The 20,212-nt window shown below is 53.3% G+C and overlaps 1 protein-coding gene across 1 annotated transcript in view; it reads left to right on the top strand.

The window, feature by feature from the left end:
* LOC128700902 (serine-rich adhesin for platelets) overlaps window positions 1-20,212 on the top strand; it is a 492,925-nt gene that overhangs the window by 32,284 nt on the left and 440,429 nt on the right. The gene's annotated exons all lie outside the window — the stretch shown is intronic.

Genomic DNA, 20,212 nt, shown 5'->3' with positions numbered 1-20,212 from the left:
AGAGGGTCTGTTCTGGTAGGGTGTGTTCCTGGAGGGTGTGTTCCAGGAGGGTGTGTTCCTGGAGGGTATGTTCCTCGAGGGTGTTCCGGGGGTCAACGCCCCCGCGGCCGGTCCATAACCGGGCCTCGAGGACCGGTGTCATAGCTGGGTAGTTAAGACTAGGAAACTATAGTAGAAGACAGAGTAATATCAGAAAGCGTATTGATGTAGAGACAAGTATTTAATACCTCAATGTTCATACAGACTGACGCGTCGAAAACAATTATAAACCCTCCAGAGTAGCTGGGAGTCTCAGAGTAGCTTGGAGTCTCAGAGTAGCTTGGAGTCTCAGAGTAGCTGGGAGTCTCAGAGTAGCTGGGAGTCTCAGAGTAGCTTGGAGTCTCAGAGTAGCTTGGAGTCTCAGAGTAGCTTGGAGTCTCAGAGTAGCTTGGAGTCTCAGAGTAGCTTGGAGTCTCAGAGTAGCTTGGAGTCTCAGAGTAGCTTGGGAGTCTCAGAGTAGCTGGAGTCTCAGAGTAGCTTGGGAGTCTCAGAGTAGCTTGGAGTCTCAGAGTAGCTTGGGAGTCTCAGAGTAGCTTGGAGTCTCAGAGTAGCTTGGGAGTCTCAGAGTAGCTTGGAGTCTCAGAGTAGCTTGGAGTCTCAGAGTAGCTGGGAGTCTCAGAGTAGCTGGGAGTCTCAGAGTAGCTGGGAGTCTCAGAGTAGCTTGGAGTCTCAGAGTAGCTTGGAGTCTCAGAGTAGCTTGGAGTCTCAGAGTAGCTGGGAGTCTCAGAGTAGCTGGGAGTCTCAGAGTAGCTGGGAGTCTCAGAGTAGCTGGGTGTCTCAGAGTAGCTGGGTGTCTCAGAGTAGCTTGGAGTCTCAGAGTAGCTGGGAGTCTCAGAGTAGCTGGGTGTCTCAGAGTAGCTGGGTGTCTCAGAGTAGCTGGGAGTCTCAGAGTAGCTGGGTGTCTCAGAGTAGCTGGGTGTCTCAGAGTAGCTGGGAGTCTCGGTACAAAACTGTGAGATAGGGAAGATATTCAAGCAAGATTGTGTGAATATCATTAATGGTCCAAACTTGTGTCATCACTGTCACTGGTGTCACGTGACTAAGTTGGCAACAAGTTCACCACTGCTGTAACTTGACAAAGTTGCAACAAGTTTAACATTGATCTAACTAAAAGTTGCAACAAGTTGAACTTCACCATTGTTCTAAATGAACAAGATTGCAAGGTCACCATTACTCCTCCTTATAGTCACTGTCAACCACTTTAGTTTACTCTCTTCTCTCTCATTCCATTATTCTCTCTCTCTCTCTCTCTCTCTCTCTCTCTCACACACACACACACACACACACACACACACACACACACACACACACACACACACACACATTTACATATCTGGTTTATTTGTTTTAATTCCTGTGTTATGTCCTGTAATGTTTTACGTCAGGCTGATGCTCCCTCTTGATCTACCTTCCCTCACACTTCCTTCAAACTCTCCCTCCCACTATAATTGAAGCTGACGCTTGACTTGCTCCATCCTCGTTCTCTAGGATCACCCTCTCATTATGAGACTCCATCATCTCTTCCTCCTCGTCTACTCTCACTGTTCCCTCATTCCTGTGAGTCTGTCATCCCTTTGTGTCTGGCTTTACCCCTTCATTCCTTCTCTCTTCTCGTTCGTAGTCTCACCAGTTCTCCCTCTATCACAGTTCTCCCGCTATCATCCTTGTCCTTCTCCTTCTCTATACCCTCCTCCTCCTCTTTCTCCTCTATACCCTCCTGCTCCTCCTTTATACCCTCCTCCTCCTCTGTCTCTTCATCCTCCTTTTCTATAACCCTACTTCTCTATACCCTCCTCCTCGATACCCTCCTCGTCCTCCTCTATACCCTCCTCCTCCTCCTCCTCCTCCTCTATGCCCTCCTTCTCTATACCCTCCTTCTCAATACCCTCCTTCTCTGTACTCTCCTTCTCTATACCCTCCTCTATACCCTCCTCCTCTGCACCCTCCTTCTCTGGACCCCCCTTCTCCTCCTCCTCAATACCCTCCTCCTTCTCTATATCCTCCTCCTCCTCTTTATCCTCCTCCTCTGTACCCTCCTTCTCTGTACCCTTCTCCTCCTCCTCTATACCTTCCTCCAGTAGAACTCCTACAGGTGAGAGAGAACAGAGGACCAGTAGGATTCTCCAGGTCAAAGAGGACAGAGGACCAGTAGGATTCTCCAGGTCATAGAGAACAGAGGACCAGTAGGATTCTCCAGGTCAGAGAGGACAGAGGACCAGTAGTATTCTCCAGGTCATAGAGAACAGAGGACCAGTAGGATTCTCCAGGTCAAAGAGGACAGAGGACCAGTAGTATTCTCCAGGTCATAGAGAACAGAGGACCAGTAGGATTCTCCAGGTCAGAGAGGACAGAGGACCAGTAGGATTCTCCAGGTCAGAGAGGATAGAGGACAAAAGGATCCATACCTCCTGACTATTTCCTTCAGGCTGCCTAACAGGTTTTTCTTAAGGGTACGTGTCTAGTTATTATTTCTTAAGTAAATCAACAATCTTGTCCATCCTTAACTCTCTGTTTCCCCCTCCTCACTCGTTTCCCCCTCCTCACTCGTTTCCCCCTCCTCACTCGTCCCCACCTCCTCACTCGTCTCCCCCTCCTCACTCGTCCCCACCTCCTCACTCGTCTCCCCCTCCTCACTCGTCTCCCCCTCCTCACTCGTCTCCCCCTCCTCACTCGTCCCCACCTCCTCACTCGTCCCCACCTCCTCACTCGTCCCCACCTCACTCGTCACCCCCTCCTCACTCGTCACCCCCTCCTCACTCGTCTCCCCTTCTCACTCGTCTCCTCCTCACTCGTCCCCACCTCCCCATTATGGGTTTCGTGCACACAGGAGGAGAGTCACACAGGAGGAGAGTCGTCCATAAACCGGGCCCCATGCGGATATTAAGAGAAAATCGACTTTGCATAAAAACTTTACTTTCTTCTTCGTTGTCATCTCGCTGCACACCGGTAGTGGGAGGGAAGATGGGACGGGGGCGAGGGAAAGGTGAGAGAGGGTGCTAGAGTGCATGGAAGAGGAGAGACAAAGTCGAAGGGAAAGTGTGAAGGTGGGAGAGAAGGTGAGAAAGTGAAGGTATAAGGAAAAGTGGGGAGAGTAGGTGGGAGGGGTGGAGAATAGATGGGAGGGGGAGTTAGTGGGAAGGAAAGAGGATGGGAGGGAAAGTAAGACTGTGTGCATCTGGAAGGTAAGTTGGAAAGGAAGGTGAAAGCATGAGATGTGAGGATGAGATGGAAGCTGGAAGGGAAGTTGGAAGGGAGTGAGATGGAAGGGAGGGATGACAGGTGGGAGGGAAGTTAAGAACAAAGGTTACAGAGATAGTGGGAGCTCATGGCCCCATGATCCCTTTCCCCATTATATAATTCTCTGGTCACCCATTACACTTTCCTATGTTCGCCATGCCAGTACACGTTCCTCTGGGTACCCCTTCCACATCCCTTTGTTCACACCCGGGATGCGACCCATACCAGTCGACTAACACCCAGGTACCTATATTAATGCTAGGTGAACATGGACAGCAGGTGTCTTATGGAAACACGTCGTAATGTTTTCCAGCCTGGGACCTACACCACTAATTGCATGTCCTGGGACCTACACCACTAATGACATGTCCTGGGACCTACACCACTAATTGCATGTCCTGGGACCTACACCACTAATTGCATGTCCTGGGACCTACACCACTAATTGCATGTCCTGGGACCTACACCTTTAATTGCATGTCCTGGGACCTATATTACTAGTTGTTTTTCCTGGGACCGACACTACTAGTTGCTTGCTCTGGGGCCCCACATATTGCTTGCCTTGGGGCCCCACAAGTTGCTTGCCCTGGGGCCCCACAAGTTGCTTGCCCTGGGGCCCCACAAGTTGCTTGCCCTGGGGCCCCACAAGTTGCTTGCCCTGGGGCCCCACAAGTTGCTTTCCCTGGGGCCCCACAAGTTGCTTGCCCTGGGGCCCCACAAGTTGCTTGCCCTGGGGCCCCACAAGTTTTGTATCTTTAGGTCCTCATTTTTTTAATCCTATTCTGAGTGTACTCTAGTGACCCTACGTACACACACACACACACACACACACACACACACACACACACACACACACACACACAGAATGAAAGGGTGAGGTCAGTCTTTGTGTATGGGCTCCAGGAAGTTGAAGGGGAAACATAAGGAAGAAAACAAGGGGAAAAAAAAGCAATTGAAAGCATCATGAAAGCAATAGGAGAAGACGACATGACCCAGCTGGAAAATTTTCGGAGAATACGGGGGTTTGTAAAAACAAGAACCCGGCCAGTGAAAGTGACCTTCAAGGCAGAATCGACTCGGAACAGGATCCTACAGGAGAAAGCACGATTAAGGGACATGCCGGCATACAGGAAGGTGTATCTCGACCGCGACAGAACACAAGAAGAAAGGAAGAAACTGAGAGATATGGTACAAAGGCGAAAGGAGGAAAGAGAGGGGATGGAGAAGACAGACAGGAGATCCCAGACACAGGAAGATCAAATACAGCCTCCCTCACAACTTCCTATAGAAGCCTCCCAACCAGGTCAACCCCAGTGCAACCAAACACTCTAAACCAAAACACCCATGCCACATCCAATTCCCACACCCACTGCATTACAAACTCCACCCCCACAGCAACCACCCATAGTTCCTTATCAGGTCTCCCACTTCCCCAACCCGAATACACCTCCCAGACCACAATCTTAGAAAAGAAGTTGAAGGTGTGGTATACAAATGGAGATGGAATAACAAATAAGTATGAGGAGTGGCACGAAAGAATCATGGAGACATCCCCAGACATAATAGCACTCACAGAAACAAAACTCACCAGAATAATAACAGATTCAATCTTTCCATCCAGATATCAAATTCTCAGGAAAGACAGAGGGAGGAGAGGGGAAGGAGGAGTTGCACTGCTCAGTAAAAACCAATGGGGGTTTGAGAAAATGAAAGGAATGGATGGCACGGGCGAAAGGGACTATTTAGTAGGAACAATCCAGTCTGAGGGACATAAGGTGATAATTCCAGTAATATACAACCCACCACAGAACTGCAGGAGGCCAAGAGAAGAATATGATGAGAGCAACAGAGCAATGGTCGACACACTAGCCGAGGTGGCCAGGAGAGCACACATGGGGGGAGCAAAGTTACTAGTTATGGGTGATTTCAATCACAGGGAGATTGACTGGGAAAACCTGGAGCCCCATGGGGGTCCCGAAACATGGAGAGCCAAGATGATGGCCAGGATGTGGTACTGGAAAACCTCATGCATCAACATGTTAGAGACACTACCAGAGAGAGAGGAGAGGATGAATCAGCAAGACTGGACCTTGTATTCACCTTGAGTAGTTCTGACATCGAGGATATCATGCATGAAAGGCCCCTGGGAGCTAGTGATCATGTGGTTCTGTGCTTCGACTACATAGTTGAGCTCCAAGTGGAGAGAGCAGCAGGAATAGGGTGGGAAAAACCAAACTACAAAAGGGGGAACTACTCAGGCTTGAGGAACTTCTTTCAAGACATTCAGTGGGAGAGGGAACTGACAGGAAAACCAGTACAAGAAATGGACTATGTGGCAACAAAATGCAAGGAGGCAGAGGAGAGGTTTGTTCCCAAGGGACACAGAAATAATGGGAAGAACAGAACGAGTCCTTGGTTCACCCAAAGGTGTAGGGAGGCAAAAACTATGTGTACTAGAGAATGGAAAAGGTACAGAAGACAGAGAACTCAGGAAAATAAAGAGATTAGCCGAAGAGCCAGAAACGAATATGCACAGATAAGAAGGGAGGCTCAGCGGCAATACGAAAAGGACATAGCATCGAAAGTCAAGACTGACCCGAAGCTGTTGTACAGCCACATCAGGAGGAAAACAACAGTCAAGGACCAGGTAATCAGACTGAGGAAAGGTGATGAGGAATTCACAAGAAACGACCAGGAGGTATGCCAGGAGCTCAACACAAGATTTAAAGAAGTATTTACAGTGGAAACCTGTAGGACTCCAGGAAATCAGAGCAGAGGGGTGCACCAGCAAGTGCTGGATGAGGTACATATAACCAAGGAGGAGGTGAAGAAGCTGCTATGCGAACTTGACACCTCAAAGGCGGTGGGACCAGACAACATCTCTCTGTGGGTCCTTAAAGAGGGAGCAGAGATATTGTGTGTACCATTAACAAAGATCTTCAACACATCATTTGAAACTGGGCAACTCCCCGAGGTATGGAAGATGGCAAATGTAGTCCCAATTTTTAAAAAGGGAGACAGACATGAGGCACTAAACTACAGACCTGTATCACTAACGTGTATAGTATGCAAGGTCATGGAGAAGATCATCAGGAGGAGAGTGGTGGAGCACCTGGAAAGAAACAAGTGTATAATTGACAACCAGCATGGTTTCAGGGAGGGAAAATCCTGTGTCACAAACCTACTAGAGTTTTATGACAAGGTGACAGAAGTAAGACAAGAGAGAGAGGGGTGGATCGACTGCATTTTTTTTGACTACAAGAAGGCCTTCGACACAGTTCCTCACAAGAGGTTACTGCAAAAGCTAGAGGATCAGGCACACATAACAGGAAAGGCACTGCAATGGATCAGACAATACCTGACAGGGAGGCAACAACGAGTCATGGTACGTGACGAGGTGTCAGAGTGGGCGCCTGTGACAAGCGGGGTTCCACAGGGGTCAGTCCTAGGACCTGTGCTGTTCTTGGTATATGTGAATGACATAACGGAAGGGATAGACTCAGAAGTGTCCTTGTTTGCAGACGATGTGAAGTTAATGAGAAGAATCAAATCGGATGAGGATCAGGCAGGACTACAAAGAGACCTGGACAGGCTGCAAGCCTGGTCCAGCAACTGGCTCCTTGAGTTTAACCCTGCCAAATGCAGAGTCATGAAGATTGGGGAAGGGCAAAGAAGACCGCAGACACAATATAGTTTAGATGGCCAAAGTCTGCAAACCTCACTCAAGGAAAAAGATCTGGGGGTGAGTATAACACCGAGCATATCTCCCGAGGCGCACATCAATCAGATAACTGCTGCAGCATACGGGCGCCTGGCAAACCTACGGATAGCGTTCCGATACCTCAGTAAGGATTCGTTCAAGACTCTGTATACCATTTACGTCAGGCCCATACTGGAGTATGCAGCACCAGTTTGGAATCCACACCTAGTCAAGCACGTCAAGAAATTAGAGAAAGTGCAAAGGTTTGCAACAAGACTAGTCCCAGAGCTACGGGGATTGTCCTACGAAGAAAGGTTGAGGGAAATCTGCCTGACGACACTGGAGGCCAGGAGGGTCAGGGGAGACATGATAACGACATATAAAATACTGCGCAGAATAGACGAGATGGACAAAGACGGGATGTTCCAGAGATGAGACACAGACACAAGAGGTCACAATTGGAAGTTGAAGACTCAGATGAATCAAAGGGATGTTAGGAAGTATTTCTTCAGTCATAGAGTAGTCAAGCCGTGGAATAGCCTAGAAAGTGACGTAGTGGAGGCGGGAACCATACATAGTTTTAAGGCGAGGTATGATCAAGCTCATGGAGCAGGGAGAGAGAGGACCTAGTAGCAATCAGTGAAGAGGCGGGGCCATGAGCTATGACTCGACCCCTGCAACCACAAATAGGTGAGTACACACACACACACACACACACACACACACACACACACACACACACACACACACAAACACACACACACACGCACGCACGCATACACACACACACGCACGCACGCATACACACACACACACACACACACACACACACACACACACACACACACGCACGCACACACTCGCTCATACACTCTGTGTGTGTCACTCTCACACTTGGATAAGTAAATATTGGTCATATTCAACTAAGACACGGATCATCTTTCAAGACTGAGGGACTGATAACCTCCATCTACTTCTGTCTCGTCTCCACCAAGACTGATGTCTCCAGGAATGTAATATCCTTATTCCACTGAGGAAGCCTGCAACACAAACACTTCATCCCCAAACATTCCTCATCACTCTCATCACTCTAGACACGTTGAAACACTCAAGTGTACAGATGAGAAATAATGGGAAAATAAATCAAATTATAGGTTCCCGCTGCTTTAATAAAGGACTGATTCACCTTCAGATTACAGATGGTCTAAGTAATCATTGATAAATTAGAAACATGTGTAGCACATGTCTAATTTATTCACTTGTCGGTTCTCTGAGACACTTGTCTACAAGGTATCATAGTGTCCCATAGTTCGGTCAGTAGCGCACTCAACTCGCATAATGAGGTCCGTGGTACGATCCCCGGTACGGGTGGAAACATTGAGGCGTGTGTCCTTAAGACACCTGTTGTCCGTGTTTACCCAGCAGTAAGTACCGGGGTGTTAGTCGACTGGTGTGGGTCGCATCCATGTGTCAATATTAGACTAATTTGCCCTAAATTCATAACCAGGACTTACTATATAGTACGCCACTGTTGTTAGCTATGGTCTGTATAAGTTGTGTCATACTTGTAGAAATAAAGATTATTGTTAAGGAAAGGCTGAACGACCCACACAGCTCCCTGGAACGTTCTCAGCCGTTCACCGTTCGCACTAGAGCTGAATAATCACGTGAAGCCTGCATCAGGACCATTGAGGCAGGAGCTAATTTTTAGTCTGGCAGGTGGCTGCAGGTGGTGTGTGTTTTGCTGGCTGGATCCCAGCTGGTTGCAGGGAGCTGCTTCTAGCTGGTGCGTAGTGGGCTTCTCCCAGCTGGTGTGTAGTGCGCTACTTCAGGCTGATGTGTAGTGGACGGCTACCAGCTGGTGTGAAGTGGGCTACTCCCAGCTGGTGTGTAGTGTGCTACTCCCAGCTGGTGTGTAGTGCACTACTCCCAGCTGGTGTGTAGTGGGCTACTCCAGGCTGGTGTGTAGTGGGCTTCTACCAGCTGATGTGTAGTGGGCTACTCCAGGCTGGTGTGTAGTGGGCTGCTACCAGCTGGTGTGTAGTGAGCTACTCTCAGCTGGCATATAGTGGGCTAGTATACAGTGGGCTTATCCCAGGTGGCATACAGGTCTACACCCAGCTGCCATACAGGCCTACTCCCAGCTGGCATTTAAGGCTCCTCCCGGTTGGTATACAGGGCTACTCCGAGCGGGAATAGGGCTGCTTGATTCACAGGAGAGCTGGTGGTCTCACAGGAGAGCTGTGGTCTCACAGGAGAGCTGGTGGTCTCACAGGAGAGCTGGTCTCACAGGAGAGCTGGTGGTCTCACAGGAGAGCTGGTGGTCTCACAGGAGAACTGGTAGTCTCACAGGAGAGCTGGTGGCCTCACAGTAGAGCTGGTCTCAAAGGAGACCTGGTGGTCTCATAGGAGAGCTGGCGGCCTCACAGGATAGCTGGTGGCCTCATTGGAGAGTTGGCGGCCTTACTGGAGAGCTGGTGGCCTCATAGGACAGCTGGTGGTCTCACATGCTACTTGGTAGACTCACAGGATAGCTAGGGGACTCATTGGATAGCTGGTGGACTCGCAGGATAGCTGATGGACTCACTGGATAGCTGGTGGCCTCCCAGGATAACTGGTGGCGTCACGGGAGAGTTGGCGGCCTCACTGGAGAGATGGTGGCCTCACAGGATAGCTGGTAGACCCACAGGATAGATGGTGGACTCACAGGAGAGCTGGTGGACTTACAGGATAGCTGGTGGCCTCACAGGAGAGCTGGTAGATTCACAGGAGAGCTGGTGGCCTCACAGGAGAGCTTGTGGCCTCACAGGACAGTTGGTAGATTCAAAGGAGAGCTGGTGGCCTCACAGGAGACCTGGTAGCCTCACAGGAAAGCTGGTAGATTTACAGGAGACCTGGAAGCCACGCAGGGGAGCTGATAGACTCACAGGAGACCTGGAAGCCACGCAGGAGAGCTGGCAGACTAACAGGAGACCTGGAAGCCACGCAGGGGAGAGACTCACAGGAGACAAGACGCAGGAGACCTGGCAGACTCACAGGAGACCTGGAAGCCACGCAGGAGAGCTGGTAGACTCACAGGAGACCTGGAAGCCACGCAGGAGAGCTGGTAGACTCACAGGAGACCTGGAAGCCACGCAGGAGAGCTGGTAGACTCACAGGAGACCTGGAAGCCACGCAGGAGAGCTGGTAGACTCACAGGAGACCTGGAAGCCACGCAGGAGAGCTGGTAGACTCAAAGGAGACCTGGAAGCCACGCAGGAGAGCTGGTAGACTCACAGAAGACCTGGAAGACACGCAGCAGAGCTGGTAGACTCACAGGAGAGGAAGCCACGCAGGAGAGCTGGTAGACTCACAGGAGACCTGGAAACCACGCACTGGTACTCACAGGAGACCTGGAAGCCACGCAGGAGAGCTGGCAGACTCACAGGAGACCTGGAAGCCACGCAGGAGAGCTGGCACAGGAGACCTGGAAGCCACGCAGGAGAGCTGGTAGACTCAAAGGAGACCTGGAAGCCACGCAGGAGAGCTGGTAGACTCACAGAAGACCTGGAAGCCACGCAGGAGAGCTGGTAGACTCACAGGAGACCTGGAAGACACGCAGGAGAGCTGGTAGACTCACAGGAGACCTGGAAGCCACGCAGGAGAGCTGGCAGACTCACAGGAGACCTGGAAGCCACGCAGGAGAGCTGGCAGACTCACAGGAGACCTGGAAGCCACGCAGGAGAGCTGGTAGACTCACATGAGACCTGGATGCCACGCAGGAGAGCTGGCAGACTCACAGGAGACCTGGAAACCACGCAGGAGAGCTGGTAGACTCACAGGAGACCTGGAAGCCACGCAGGAGAGCTGGTAGACTCACAGGAGACCTGGAAGCCACGCAGGAGAGCTGGTAGACTCACAGCAGACCTGGAAGCCACGCAGAAGACCTGGAAGTCATGCAGGAGAGCTGGTGGACTCACAGGAGACCTGGTAGATTCACAGGAGACCTGGAAGCCACGCAGGAGACCTGGAAGCCACGCAGGAGACCTGGAAGCCACGCAGGAGACCTGGAAGCCACACAGGAAACCTGGAAGCCACGCAGGAGACCTGGTAGCCACACAGGAGAGCTGGTAGACTCACAGGAGACCTGGAAGCCACGCAGGAGAGCTGGTAGACTCACAGGAGACCTGGAAGCCACGCAGGAGACCTGGAAGCCACGCAGGAGAGCTGGTAGACTCACAGGAGACCTGGAAGCCACGCAGGCGACCTGGAAGCCACACAGGAGAGCTGGCAGACTCACAGGAGACTTGGTAGACTCTCAGGAGACCTGGAAGCCATGCAGGAGACCTGGAAGCCACGCAGGAGACCTGGAAGCCACACAGGAGACGTGGAAGCCACGCAGGAGACCTGGAAGCCACGCAGGAGACCTGGAAGCCACGCAGGAGACCTGGAAGCCACACAGGAGACCTGGCAGACTCACAGGAGACCTGGAAGCCACACAGGAGACCTGGAAGATACACAGGAGACCTGGAAGCCACGCAGGAGACCTGGAAACCACACAGTAGACCTGGAAGCCACGCAGGAGAGCTGGAAGGCACACAGGAGACCTGGTAGACTCAGGAGACCTGGAAGCCACGCAGGAGACCTGGAATCCACACAGGAGAGCTGGAAGTCACGCAGGAGAGCTGGAAGCCACGCAGTAGAGCTGGAAGCCATACAGGAGACCTGGTAGACTCACAGGAGACCTGGAAGCCACACAGGAGAGCTGGAAGCCACACAGGAGACCTGGAAGCCACGCAGGAGAGCTGGTAGACTCTCAGGAGACCTGAAAGCCACGCAGGAGAGCTGGTAGACTCACAGGAGACCTGGAAGCCACGCAGGAGACCTGGAAGCCACACGGGAGACCTGGAAGCCACACAGGATACATGGAAGCCACGCAGGAGACCTGGAAGCCACACAGGAGACCTGGAAGCCACGCAGGAGACCTGGAAACCACACAGTAGACCTGGAAGCCACGCAGGAGACCTGGAAGCCACACAGGAGAGCTGGAAGCCACACAGGAGACCTGGTAGACTCACAGGAGACCTGGAACCCACGCAGGAGACCTGGAATCCACACAGGAGAGCTGGAAGCCACGCAGGAGAGCTGGAAGCCACGCAGGAGACCTGGAAGCCTCGCAGGAGACCTGGAAGCCACACAGGAGACCTGGTAGACTCACAGGAGACCTGGAAGCCACACAGGAGAGCTGGAAGCCGCACAGGAGACCTGGAAGCCATGCAGGAGAGCTGGAAGCCACACAGGAGACCTGGAAGCCACACAGGAGACCTGGAAGCCACGCAGGAGACCTGGAAGCCACACAGGAGACCTGGAAGCCACACAGGAGACCTGGAAGCCACACAGGAGACCTGGAAGCCACACAGGAGACCTGGAAGCCACGCAGGAGACCTGGAAGCCACACAGGAGAGCTGGAAACCACGCAGGAGACCTGGAAGCCACACAGGAGACCTGGAAGCCACACAGGAGACCTGGAAGCCACTCAGGAGACCTGGAAGCCACACAGGAGACCTGGAAGCCACACATGAGACCTGGAAGCCACGCAGGAGACCTGCAAGCCACACAAGAGACCTGGAAGCCACGCAGGAGACTTGGGAGCCACACAGAAGATCTGGAAGCCACACAGGAGACCTGGAAGCCACACAGGAGACCTGGAAGCCATGCAGGAGACCTGGGAGCCACACAGGAGACCTGGAAGCCACACAGGAGACCTGGAAGCCTCACAGGAGACCTGGAAGCCACGCAGAAGACCTGGCAGCCACACAGGAGACCTGGCAGCCACGCAGGAGACCTGGAAGCCACACAGGAGACCTGGAAGCCACACAGGAGACCTGGAAGCCACGCAGGAGAGCTGGAAGCCACACAGGAGAGCTGGAAGCCACACAGGAGAGCTGGAAGCCACGTAGGAGACGCCAGGAGACCTGGAAGCCACACAAGAGACCTGGAAGCCACGCAGGAGACCTGGAAGCCACGCAGGAGACCTGGAAGCCACACAGGAGACCTGGAAGCCACACAAGAGACCTGGAAGCCACGCAGGAGACCTGGAAGCCACACAGGAGACCTGGAAGCCACACAAGAGACCTGGAAGCCACGCAGGAGAGCTGGAAGCCACACAGGAGACCTGGAAGCCACACAAGAGACCTGGAAGCCACGCAGGTGACCTGGAAGCCACGCAGGAGACCTGGAAGCCACGCAGGAGACCTGGAAGCCACACAGGAGACCTGGAAGCCACACAGGAGACCTGGAAGCCACACAGGAGACCTGGAAGCCACGCAGGAGACCTGGAAGCCACGCAGGAGACCTGGAAGCCACACAGGAGACCTGGAAGCCACACAGGAGACCTGGAAGCCACACAGGAGACCTGGAAGCCACGCAGGAGACCTGGAAGCCACACAGGAGACCTGGAAGCCACACAGGAGACCTGGAAGCCACGCAGGAGACCTGGAAGCCACACAGGAGACCTGGAAGCCACACAGGAGACCTGGAAGCCACGCAGGAGAGCTGGAAGCCACACAGGAGAGCTGGAAGCCACACAGGAGAGCTGGAAGCCACACAGGAGAGCTGGAAGCCACGTAGGAGACCTGGAAGCCACGCAGGAGACCTGGAAGCCACGCAGGAGACCTGGAAGCCACGCAGGAGACCTGGAAGCCACACAGGAGACCTGGAAGCCACGCAGGAGACCTGGAAGCCACACAGGAGACCTGGAAGCCACACAAGAGACCTGGAAGCCACGCAGGAGAGCTGGAAGCCACGCAGGAGAGCTGGAAGCCACACAGGAGACCTGGAAGCCACACAAGAGACCTGGAAGCCACGCAGGTGACCTGGAAGCCACGCAGGAGACCTGGAAGCCACACAGGTGACCTGGAAGCCACGCAGGAGACCTGGAAGCCACGCAGGAGACCTGGAAGCCACGCAGGAGACCTGGAAACCACACAGGAGACCTGGAAGCCACACAAGAGACCTGGAAGCCACGCAGGAGACCTGGAAGCCACACAGGAGACCTGGAAGCCACACAAGAGACCTGGAAGCCACAGGAGAGCTGGAAGCCACACAGGAGACCTGGAAGCCACACAAGAGACAAGCCACGCAGGTGACCTGGAAGCCACGCAGGAGACCTGGAAGCCACGCAGGAGACCTGGAAGCCACGCAGGAGACCTGGAAGGAGACCTGGAAGCCACGCAGGAGACCTGGAAGCCACACAGGAGACCTGGAAGCCACGCAGGAGACCTGGAAGCCACACAGGAGGGCTGGAAGCCACACAGGAGAGCTGGAAGCCACACAGGAGACCTGGAAGCCACGCAGGAGACCTGGAAACCACGCAGGAGATCTGGAAGCCACGCAGGAGACCTGGAAGCCACACAGGAGAGCTGGAAGCCACACAGGAGACCTGGAAGCCACGCAGGAGACCTGGAAGCCACACAGGAGACCTGGAAGCCACACAGGAGACCTGGAAGCCACGCAGGAGACCTGGAAGCCACGCAGGAGACCTGGAAGCCACACAGGAGACCTGGAAGCCACACAGGAGAGCTGGAAGCCACACAGGAGAGCTGGAAGCCACACAGGAGACCTGGAAGCCACACAGGAGACCTGGAAGCCACGCAGGAGACATGGAAGCCACACAGGAGAGCTGGAAGCCACACAGGAGAGCTGGAAGCAACGCAGGAGACCTGGAAGCCACACATGAGACCTGGAAGCCACACAGGAGACCTGGAAGCCACACAGGAGACCTGGAAGCCACACAGGAGACCTGGAAGCCACGCAGGAGACCTGGAGACACAGGAGAGCTGGAAGCCACACAGGAGAGCTGGAAGCCACACAGGAGACCTGAAAGCCACGCAGGAGACCTGGAAGCCACACAGGAGAGCTGGAAGCCACACAGGAGACCTGGAAGCCACGCAGGAGACCTGAAAGCCACGCAGGAGACCTGGAAGCCACACAGGAGAGCTGGAAGCCACACAGGAGACCTGGAAGCCACACAGGAGACCTGGAAGCCACACAGGAGAGCTGGAAGCCACACAGGAGAGCTGGCAGGAGCTAGGAGTAGTAACACTTCTTTAATACAACTTTTCTTTCCAAAGTTTGGTGGGAAATCGATGTGCAGGAAAGTTAGCACACGATAGCAGCAGCAGCAGCAGCTGCAGCAGCAGCAGCAGCTGCAGCAGCAGCAACAACAACAGCAGCAACAACAACAGCATCAGCAGCGTTGCAGTGCTCAGTGCTGCCCTGTCCTGCCACCTTAATCTGGTACACCTAAACCCCTTCCTCCCATACACAGCAAATGCAAAGTTACGGAAATAGGTAGAAGGTTAAAGAGGGTTGGAAGGTGTGTAAAGGATCTTGAAACAAAGACTACAAACCTGCCTGCAAGAGGACCTCGGGGTGTGCATCATGACGAGGATGTTACCCGAGTCACACTTCAAGAGAATAACCACGGCAGCAAACACAAGGATGGCAAATTTAATGGTATCTCTCAGAAGCATCAACAAAGAGGCATTTACGACCTTGTACAGTACAAGGCATGTTTCAGGTCCATTTTGGAGCACTTGTGCACTCCAAGACGGACCTAGTGTATGCTGTGGACCCACGTCAGGTCCATCTTGGAGCATACATTAGGTTCAAAATGTACCTAATACACACACACACACACACACACACACACACACACACACACACACACACACACACACACACACACACACACACACACACACACACACACATACCACTAACAGAACACGATTATATGGAATATTTGAGTTAGATATATTTTAAGGGTATTGAAAGTAATTCTCTCTCTCTCTCTCTCTCTCTCTCTCTCTCTCTCTCTCTCTCTCTCTCTCTCTCTCTCTCTCTCTCTCTCTCTCTCTCTCTCTCTCTCTCTCTCTCTCTCTCACTCTCTCTCTCTTCCCCTAAACTTTGCACAAAATTTCGCAGAAAGTTTAGGCAGTAGAGAGGCCCTGGAGCCCAGCCTACCTCCGGCCCTTTCTAACTCCGCACCTCCCCCACCCCTGTTAATACACTTTATTAAACTCTACTCTGCTCAACTCCACTACTCTGCTCAACTCCACTACTCTGCTCAACTCCACTACTATGCTCAACTCCACTACTATGCTCAACTCCACTACTCTGCTCAACTCCACTACTCTGCTCAACTCCACTACTCTGCTCAACTCCACTACTATGCTACACAGTACACAGTTCTGACGTTGGAAAGGTCACTTGTAATCTTGTGTGTGTGTGTGTGTGTGTGTGTGTGTGTGTGTGTGTGTGTGTGTGTGTGTGTGTGTGTGTGTGTGTGTGTGTGTGTGTGTGTGTGTGAGCTGGTAACTCCCTTAATCATTCACCGTAAACGATAGTGTAGGCTTGATCCTCCGTCCTGTAATTGCTAGTAGGTATGCAGCCAAACTGTATTATGCTAACTAAACAGATTCCCATGTTCGGATGAGAGATTTCCTGGTTACTCCTGAGACTTTGTGATTAAACTCTTAAAATAACCCTAATTTTTAATATAGTGGAGGTAAGCCAGCGGAAGGCCTCAGTCAGACGACCAAAAGCTCCAGTGGCGGGTCATTATATGACTAAGACCCGTGTCAGGAAACACTTGTCCTGTTTCCTGATGAATCTTACCTAACCTAACCTATCCTCTCGTTTCTTCCAGTATATTTTCTCTCTCTCTTATGTATCTTAAGAAGAGGACCTCAAAGTGAGGTCGAAGTGTAGAGATAAAGTATTACTGTCGTTTATTACAGTGCTGACACAGTGATGAAACAGATACATGTGCAACACTTCAGTATCTTTTTTTGTCACGACGTTTCGCCCACCAGTGACTCAGTTCACATATCTAGTTTATAGTCTCTAATGTGTTAGAAAAACTGCTTTATCGAAATGTCTTCAAGATGGAGGCACCCAGACGTCCCACATGTCCAAGATGGAGGCACCCAGACGTCCCACATGTCCAAGATGGAGGCACCCAGACGTTCCACATGTCCAAGATGGAGGCACCCAGACGTCCCACATGTCCAAGATGGAGGCACCCAGACGTCCCACATGTCCAAGATGGAGGCACCCAGACGTTCCACATGTCCAAGATGGAGGCACCCAGACGTTCCACATGTCCAAGATGGAGGCACCCAGACGTCCCACATGTCCAAGATGGAGGCACCCAGACGTAACACATGTCCAAGATGGAGGCACCCAGACGTCCCACATGTCCAAGATGGAGGCACCCAGACGTCCCACATGTCCAAGATGGAGGCACCCAGACGTCCCACATGTCCAAGATGGAGGCACCCAGACGTCCCACATGTCCAAGATGGAGGCACCCAGACGTCCCACATGTCCAAGATGGAGGCACCCAGACGTCCCACATGTCCAAGATGGAGGCACCCAGACGTCCCACATGTCCAAGATGGAGGCACCCAGACGTCCCACATGTCCAAGATGGAGGCACCCAGACGTCCCACATGTCCAAGATGGAGGCACCCAGACGTCCCACATGTCCAAGATGGAGGCACCCAGACGTCCCACATGTCCAAGATGGAGGCACCCAGACGTCCCACATGTCCAAGATGGAGGCACCCAGACGTCCCACATGTCCAAGATGGAGGCACCCAGACGTCCCACATGTCCAAGATGGAGGCACCCAGACGTCCCACATGTCCAAGATGGAGGCACCCAGACGTCCCACATGTCCAAGATGGAGGCACCCAGACGTCCCACATGTCCAAGATGGAGGCACCCAGACGTCCCACATGTCCAAGATGGAGGCACCCAGACGTCCCACATGTCCAAGATGGAGGCACCCAGACGTCCCACATGTCCAAGATGGAGGCACCCAGACGTCCCACATGTCCAAGATGGAGGCACCCAGACGTCCCACATGTCCAAGATGGAGACACCCAGACGTCCCACATGTCCAAGATGGAGGCACCCAGACGTCCCACATGTCCAAGATGGAGGCACCCAGACGTCCCACATGTCCAAGATGGAGGCACCCAGACGTCCCACATGTCCAAGATGGAGGCACCCAGACGTCCCACATGTCCAAGATGGAGGCACCCAGACGTCCCACATGTCCAAGATGGAGGCACCCAGACGTCCCACATGTCCAAGATGGAGGCACCCAGACGTCCCACATGTCCAAGATGGAGGCACCCAGACGTCCCACATGTCCAAGATGGAGGCACCCAGACGTCCCACATGTCCAAGATGGAGGCACCCAGACGTCCCACATGTCCAAGATGGAGGCACCCAGACGTCCCACATGTCCAAGATGGAGGCACCCACCCAGATGTCCCACATGTCCAAGATGGAGGCACCCAGACGTCCCACATGTCCAAGATGGAGGCACCCAGACGTCCCACATGTCCAAGATGGAGGAACCCAGACGTCCCACATGTCCAAGATGGAGGCACCCAAACGTCCCACATGTCCAAGATGGAGGCACCCAGACGTCCCACATGTCCAAGATGGAGGCACCCAGACGTCCAACATGTCCAAGATGGAGGCACCCAGACGTCCCACATGTCCAAGATGGAGGCACCCAGACGTCCCACATGTCCACCCAGACGTTCCACATGTCCAAGATGGAGGCACCCAGACGTCCCACATGTCCAAGATGGAGGCACCCAGACGTCCCACATGTCCAAGATGGAGGCACCCAGACGTCCCACATGTCCAAGATGGAGGCACCCAGACGTCCCACATGTCCAAGATGGAGGCACCCAGACGTCCCACATGTCCAAGATGGAGGCACCCAGACGTCCCACAGGTCCAAGATGGAGGCACCCAGCCCCACGATGGAGGCACCCAGACGTCCCACATGTCCAAGATGGAGGCACCCAGACGTCCCACATGTCCAAGATGGAGGCACCCAGACGTCCCACATGTCCAAGATGGAGGCACCCAGACGTCCCACATGTCCAAGATGGAGGCACCCAGACGTCCCACATGTCCAAGATGGAGGCACCCAGACGTCCCCACATGTCCAAGATGGAGGCACCCAGACGTCCCACATGTCCAAGATGGAGGCACCCAGACGTCCCACATGTCCAAGATGGAGGCACCCAGACGTCCCACATGTCCAAGATGGAGGCACCCAGACGGTCCCACATGTCCAAGATGGAGGCACCCAGACGTCCCATATTGTCCAAGATAGAACCCAGATTCCCCCTGTCCAAGATTTGGGGGCACCCAGACGTCCCACATGTCCAAGATGGAGGCCCCAGACGTCCCACATGTTCCCAAAATGGAGGCACCCAGACGTCCCAAGGGCCAAAATGGGGGAAACCAGACGTCCCCAGGCCAAGATGGAAAACCCCAGTCCCCCTGGGCCAAGAAGGCACCCCCCGGGCGTCCCAAAGCCCAAAAATGGAGGCACCCAGAGTCCCCCATGCCAAGATGGGGGCAACCCCGACGTCCCAAATGTCCAAAAATGGAGGTAACCAGACGGGGCCACACCAAGATTTGGGGGACCCCGAGTCCCACAGGGCCAAGATGGAGGCACCAGACGTCCCACATGCCCGATGGAGGCACCCAGACGTCCCACATGTCCAAGATGGGGGCCCCGATCCCCCAAAGTTCCCAAAATGGAGGCACCCAGGGGTCCCACAGGGCCCAAAATGGAGGACCCCGACGTCCAACATGTCCAAGATGGAGGCACCCAGACGTCCCCACATGGGGCAAAATGGAGGGGACCCAACTCCCCCACCCCAAGATGGAGGCACCCAGACGTCCCACATGTCCAAGATTTGGGGGCACCCCCCAGTCCCACAGGGCCAAGATGGAGGCACCCCCGATTATCCCTTAAAGTCCAAGATGGAGGCACCCAGACGTCCCACATGTCCAAGATGGAGGCACCCAGACGTCCCACATGTCTTAATCGTCAAAGATTGTTTCTGCCTACATGTGGGTGTTGACCTCTCATTGCAGAGTGTTCTTTACAAGTGCATATTGCAATATTCACTTGCAGTATCAACATGTGTCGTGTAAGTGTGTAAACGGGAAGCTGCGGATTACACTGCAAGTTCTGTACAATAACCAGACTTATTATTATTCCCGGTTGTTGCTGCTGCTGCCTTTTGGGCTGCTGTTTTTTGCCAGTACCGTTGTTGCTGCTGGTGTTGTTGTTGACACTGTTGTTGCCATTGTTGTTTTTGCACGTTGTTGTTGCCTTTTGGGTTGCTGCGCGCTGCCGCCGCTGCT

The sequence above is a fragment of the Cherax quadricarinatus genome, chromosome 94 (genome assembly GCF_038502225.1).
Source record: "Cherax quadricarinatus isolate ZL_2023a chromosome 94, ASM3850222v1, whole genome shotgun sequence".
Lineage (NCBI taxonomy): Eukaryota > Metazoa > Arthropoda > Malacostraca > Decapoda > Parastacidae > Cherax > Cherax quadricarinatus.
The sequence above is the reverse complement of the archived record's forward strand: the minus strand, read 5'-3'. Positions and strand labels throughout refer to the sequence as shown.